The 7,178-nt window shown below is 39.2% G+C and overlaps 1 long non-coding RNA gene across 1 annotated transcript; it reads right to left on the reverse strand.

Annotated features, from left to right (window-relative positions):
- Window positions 1-216: 216 nt before the first annotated feature.
- LOC138851880 (uncharacterized) lies at window positions 217-5,433 on the reverse strand. The gene is made up of 3 exons (XR_011391469.1): window positions 5,164-5,433; window positions 4,215-4,285; window positions 217-476 (listed from the first exon to the last, which is right to left on the reverse strand). It is a non-coding gene; the product is annotated as an uncharacterized lncRNA (long non-coding RNA).
- Window positions 5,434-7,178: the final 1,745 nt, after the last annotated feature.

The following is a 7,178-nucleotide window of genomic DNA, read 5'->3' on the forward strand; positions in this document are numbered from 1 at the left end:
TCTAATTAATTATATCAAGGATTTTATTAAATGAAGAAGAGCACGTGTATGAGTTAATGCTATAACGAGTAACTTATTATATATATATATATATATATATATATATATATATATATATATATATATATATATATATATATATATATATATATATATATATATATATATATATATATATATATAATGTATATTGTATATAATGTATGGATAGGGTCTTCAGAGAAGTCACAATTAGGAGGTTAAGGAAGGATGTGAACTTAGCAAGTTAGGAATAAATTGAATACACTACAGTAATGTGTGATAAATCTAAATACGGTGGTATCTATCTATGGGGATGACAGACATTGTTAAGTTATTCTCTTCGTCATAAGTACTCGTAGGTGTGACCAGGGTAACCATGTTATAAACATAAGCCAGCAGCACAGTAACTTACTAAATACTTCTCTTTTATGATATCTTCGATATCCAGTTGATCACTGAAAATATAAAGAAAAATAAGTTACATGTCTGAGATATTTCCTGGACAGAACAATAATAAAGTTTTCTTTTTCACTGCACTTGTTCTCTTGTTGTTTCACTAGTCTTATAGTAAATATATTTTATTCATGTGCTTGTCACTTGAAATAATAAACTGACACACTGCACAGTCATACCCTGGGACAGTGGCGTCCCACAGGGGAATCATCAACCCCCAGGGGGGTGAAAGGCGCCTCAACAGGAAGGTATGAATGCTCCCTGGGATGCAGTAATATTTTATACTCTTCATATTAATTTTATGTGAGGTAGGCCTCTTCACTCTCGTGAACATAAAAACTAAGATAAGTAATTCACATATTTCGTTAACCTCATCCAAATGGAAAATTTATTTTTAGTACATATTGGAATATATTTTTTTTTTCTTATTAGTAGTATTTGTTTGGTTCTACAAATCTATAATAAAATGTTAATTCAATATATTTTGGATGCTAATTCAATCCTCTTTTTTTTTTTTTTTGCCATGAAAAATGTTACAAGATGGGGATGCATGGACTGGGATAAATTTGGTTTGGGGCGCAGAAGCTTTAGAATCACTGACTTCAAATACATGGGGAAGATGCAAATTAAATAAATTCATTTTTATTTTTTGGTACGTAGAAGCGTACTTAAAAAAACAATTTCTCCTTTGGTTGTAACTGCTTTATGTCAAAATTTTTAATTATCAAGTTAATTTCATGCAATAAACAGCTATATATTATTTTATTTTATCATTGGCACTGACATGAAATAATAACAAGTAATCAATAGTATGGTATCAGAGGTCTGAGGAAGGTACACTAGTGTGTGTGTGTGTGTGTGTGTGTGTGTGTGTGTGTGTGTGTGTGTGTGTGGGTGTGTGTGTACTCACCTAGTTGTACTCACCTAGTTGAGGTTGCGGGGGTCGAGTCCGAGCTCCTGGCCCCGCCTCTTCACTGATCGCTACTAGGTCACTCTCCCTGAGCCGTGAGCTTTATCATACCTCTGCTTAAAGCTATGTATGGATCCTGCCTCCACTACATCGCTTCCCAAACTATTCTACTTACTGACTACTCTGTGGCTGAAGAAATACTTCCTAACATCCCTGTGATTCATCTGTGTCTTCAGCTTCCAACTGTGTCCCCTTGTTACTGTGTCCAATCTCTGGAACATCTTGTCTTTGTCCACCTTGTCAATTCCTCTCAGTATTTTGTATGTCGTTATCATGTCCCCCCTATCTCTCCTGTCCTCCAGTGTCGTCAGGTTGATTTCCCTTAACCTCTCCTCGTAGGACATACCTCTTAGCTCTGGGACTAGTCTTGTTGCAAACCTTTGCACTTTCTCTAGTTTCTTTACGTGCTTGGCTAGGTGTGGGTTCCAAACTGGTGCCGCATACTCCAATATGGGCCTAACGTTCACGGTGTACAGGGTCCTGAACGATTCCTTATTAAGATGTCGGAATGCTGTTCTGAGGTTTGCTAGGCGCCCATATTCTGCAGCAGTTGTTTGGTTGATGTGCACTTCAGGAGATGTGCCTGGTGTTATACTCACCCCAAGATCTTTTTCCTTGAGCGAGGTTTGTAGTCTCTGCCCCCCTAGACTGTACTCTGTCTGCGGTCTTCTTTGCCCTTCCCCAATCTTCATGCCTTTGCACTTGGTGGGGTTGAACTTCAGGAGCCAATTGCTGGACGAGGTCTGCAGCCTGTCCAGATCCCTTTGTAGTTCTGCCTGGTCTTCGATCCTTTGAATTCTTCTCATCAACTTCACGTCATCTGCAAACAGGGACACCTCGGAGTCTATTCCTTCCGTCATGTCGTTCACAAATACCAGAAACAGCACTGGTCCTAGGACTGACCCCTGTGGGACCCCGCTAGTCACAGGTGCCCACCCTGACACCTCGCCACGACCATGACTCGCTGCTCTCTTCCTGACAAGTATTCACTGATCCATTATAGTGCCTTCCCTGTTATCCCTGCTTGGTCCTCCAGTTTTTGCACTAATCTCTTGTGTGGAACTGTGTCAAACGCCTTCTTGCAGTCCAAGAAAATGCAATCCACCCACCCCTCTCTCTCTCTCTCTTGTCTTACTGCTGTCACCATGTCATAGAGCTCCAGTAGGTTTGTGACACAGGATTTCCCGTCCCCGAAACCATGTTGGCTGCTGTTGTTGAGATCATTCCTTTCTAGGTGTTCCACCACCTAGATGTGGTGTGTGTGTGTATGTGTGTGTGTGTGTGTGTGTGTGTGTGTGTGTGTGTGTGTGTGTGTGTGTGTGTGTGTGTGTGTGTGTGTGTGTGTGTGTGTGTGTGTGTACTCACCTAGTTGAGGTTGCGGGGGTCGAGTCCGAGCTCCTGGCCCCGCCTCTTCACTGATCGCTACTAGGTCACTCTCCCTGAGCCGTGAGCTTTATCATACCTCTGCTTAAAGCTATGTATGGATCCTGCCTCCACTACATCGCTTCCCAAACTATTCCACTTACTGACTACTCTGTGGCTGAAGAAATACTTCCTAACATCCCTGTGATTCATCTGTGTCTTCAGCTTCCAACTGTGTCCCCTTGTTATTGTGTCCAATCTCTGGAACATCCTGTCTTTGTCCACCTTGTCAATTCCTCTCAGTATTTTGTATGTCGTTATCATGTCCCCCCTATCTCTCCTGTCCTCCAGTGTCGTCAGGTTGATTTCCCTTAACCTCTCCTCGTAGGACATACCTCTTAGCTCTGGGACTAGTCTTGTTGCAAACCTTTGCACTTTCTCTAGTTTCTTCACGTGCTTGGCTAGGTGTGGGTTCCAAACTGGTGCCGCATACTCCAATATGGGCCTAACATACACGGTGTACAGGGTCCTGAATGATTCCTTATTAAGATGTCGGAATGCTGTTCTGAGGTTTGCTAGGCGCCCATATGCTGTAGCAGTTATTTGGTTGATGTGCGCTTCAGGAGATGTGCCTGGTGTTATACTCACCCCAAGATCTTTTTCCTTGAGTGAGGTTTGTAGTCTCTGACCCCCTAGACTGTACTCCGTCTGCGGCCTTCTTTGCCCTTCCCCAATCTTCATGACTTTGCACTTGGTGGGATTGAACTCCAGGAGCCAATTGCTGGACCAGGTCTGCAGCCTGTCCAGATCCCTTTGTAGTTCTGCCTGGTCTTCGATCGAGTGAATTCTTCTCATCAACTTCACGTCATCTGCAAACAGGGACACCTCAGAGTCTATTCCTTCCGTCATGTCGTTCACAAATACCAGAAACAGCACTGGTGCTAGGACTGACTGTGTGTGTGTGTGTGTGTGTGTGTGTACCATATGGGGTTTCTGTCAACACTGCTGCTGGCAAAAGAAATCAAATTTCTGGTGAATTTTAAATTTTTACATTTGATAAAGCTATTAACTGTCATGTTTGAGTACAAGGAGTATAACACACAATTCATCTTGGAGGATGAAAGATAAATTATTATTTATGTAGGTCCAACATTCTTGGTAGGAACAATATTGTTCAATCTGTTACATCAACATTTCCAGCTGCACTGGTGGGTTGGTTTAGGAAGCCATGTATTATATACAGTGTGCACCTGATGTAGGTAAAACGTCATATTAATGAAGGTTTCCTTTTGCTGTATGTGTATATTTATCTTCTTGTTTATTGATCATTCTATGATAATTAAGGAACAGTTTAAAGGAAACCCAAAATTTTAGAGTGCAATAACAAAGCAAATAATAAATATATTACCTGTAAATGTGATCATCAGCTTCAATTTCAAGTACTATTCCTCTTTCTCTTACATGTGAATAACAGATAACCTAAAACAAAAAAAAATTATATGTTTAACTGAGAAATAAGTGGAAAACAGAAAAAGAAGAAAACTGTTATAACTATGACCATAATTTTCCGAGGGGTGGACCGGTAAGCCAGCGGGAGGCCTCGGTTAGATGACCAAAAGCTCCAACAACCGGTCGTCATCTAACCAAAACCTGCATCAGGAAACACTTGTCCTGTTTCCTGACGAACCTTACCTAACCTAACCTAGTGATAAATAATAGTTTGCTTGTAATAATTTATACCACAAGAGGAATGGGGTTTAGGATGTCTTACATAATCTCAGCAGCCAGGACAATGTCTACAGGATAATTTTGTTCCAATATTAATGGTGGTATAAATTGTTCATGACACCTAAACACGTAAGACTATCTATATATCTAGTCATTTTTGAGATGATTTGACTTTTATTTCCTAATAATCGGTAAATGTACTTCGTTAAATGTGCGCATAGAAAATAAGTTAGAAATGTATGAATTGCATTAAGATGATCAACTGAGGGAGCTCAGGGCACTTACGACAGTAAATATTAAAAAAAATCATGTACTGTAAAATAAAAATCGTTAAAATCCACACTCTTAAAATTTTTAACAATTTGTTATTATCCATTCAGATGTAAGACAATTTCTAGCAATTTATAATATAATAAGATTTGGCATCAGAAAAGAACAACTAAATTAAATAGTTTTGAAATATAAAAAGTACTTTTCAGTGTAATGGGGCTGTTTAGTCCTCTAGTAACAACCATCTTCACAACAAATTCTCATCAGGGACTATCTGCCTCTGTTCACTTGACAATACAATACAAAATAATTAAGCACGTATAAAAAATCTACACTGTGTGTAATAAAAGATAATTCACCTCAAAGACAGAAGTCCATGGTTTGCAGCCTCTGAATATGTTGGATCCCTGACGGATGATGCAGCTGTCAACTTCATCATTGCCAGTCACTCTAAGACTGATCACACCCTGTAAAAACAAGAAATATAAGTCAGTTATAAATCTCAGTAGTTGTTTTCGGGTGTGACATTTGTAAACATCATCTGGAATATATTAACAAAATTAAGCGTATTACAAAACTGTCTTCTTAAGCTATTTAGCATTCTGCTGTCACAAACCTTGACCTTAGAATGAATAAAACCAAATATGTTAATGCACATACAAGAAGAATATGATAATTTCATAGAAACAAACACGTTATCTTTATTCATTATTAGGTATCCGCAAAGTTGTACCTTTAAGAAGATGCCTGATTTTTTTTTTCTCCAACTTTTCGAATTTATTTCTCTGCTTTATCCAATAGGCTTAAAAATTTCAACACCTGTTTACAGTAACGAGTACCAAATTCTTGGGACAATTGTTATGTTCGCGTGCCCTTTTTTCTAAGTTGTTGGATTCATTCCCATCCTCCTATGATGGTTATCATAACTTCCAAAACCCTCGGTGGCGTAGCTCGAAATATTCAGAATAAGGTACTAAGAAATTCGACGACGTAAAATTCAGATGTGTGGGAACAGAATTACTAACTGTATGTACAAAATAGTGTGAAGTTTTTATCCCGTTTAATAATTTTTCCATTTACCTCTTGAATGGCTTCAACATTTAATGGTTAATGCATCTTAGGGCCAGGATAGTACCTATTAAGTTTCGTTTCCATGTACCTAAATTTGTGGATGTAGTAAAATAATAATACATAAAACGGAATCATTGTTATCCGTGCCATAACTGGAAAATGACTTAATGCTCGACTTCAAATTTTCACCGCTGATGTGATTTCCAGAACACAAGATTCACGCTGCCATTGGGTGGCATGTGTCCTAATTTGCCATTTTTATTCAATACAGAGTGATATTCATTTTTTATTCAGTAACTAAAGAATGCTTCTTCTGATTGGCTTCGAAATATTATAGACGATGCATTCTCTAAGAATGGTGAGAATCCATGAATCTAAATTTTTACTGAAATAGTAAGAAACTTGAAATCAGATCAATTACTGAAGAAAAACTTTGCTAATAGGCTTCAACTTATACCGTTAGTGGGCTTTATTAAAACAGCTTGTCACTCACTCGGAACTGAGTAAATTTCAATTTCCCATTTTATTAAGCAGTGTTTCCCATGTAAAATACAAATAACCCGCATTTAGGAAAGGAGAAAGTAATGACTTAGAACACAAACAAATCGATGGTCCAACTCGGCTTCACTGACAAGTCAATAGTCAAGGTTCGGTCTGAAAGGTCGTCATTACTTTCCCTCTTCTGCTTCAACGTTCGTGAAAACATAGTCTTGACAGGGGCGTCATAATCTTGCCACGACCCGTCAGAGGCTGCCGAAGGAGTATCTGAGGAATGGTGAGGTAGGGGCACAGCAAGGTGGCTGCTGCCGCCGTACAGAATAGAATGTAAATGAGAAAAGTAAACTTTTTATTTTTAAAGTTTAACGAGGGAAGACATTCCTATATTATTATTAGAGAGCGCCTTATTCGATCGGATTGCTTAATGTATCTTCAGCAATATTAGTGGCTCTATTTACATGTGTAGGCTGACATTTGCACAGTGCTACATAGGCCATTCCCAAATTTTATTTTATGATGATAGGTGGAGAGAGGCGTCTATGATCGGCTTCAAACTTTCAGGTGTTGTTTCCTACTTAGAAGAAGATTGATATATTTAATGGATTATGTTGATACTATTTTGCCAATTTTAATCTAGAAATGGTGTAGTATTACCTGGAGTTTACCTGGAGAGGGTTTCGGGGTCAACGCCCCCGCGGCTCGGTCTGAGACCTGGCCTCACGGTGGATCAGGGTCTGATCAACCAGGCTGTTACTACTCGCCGCACGCAAGCTGACGTACGAACCACAGCCCGGTTGGTCAGGTA

The sequence above is a fragment of the Cherax quadricarinatus genome, unplaced genomic scaffold (assembly GCF_038502225.1).
Source record: "Cherax quadricarinatus isolate ZL_2023a unplaced genomic scaffold, ASM3850222v1 Contig2569, whole genome shotgun sequence".
Taxonomy (NCBI): Eukaryota; Metazoa; Arthropoda; class Malacostraca; order Decapoda; family Parastacidae; genus Cherax; species Cherax quadricarinatus.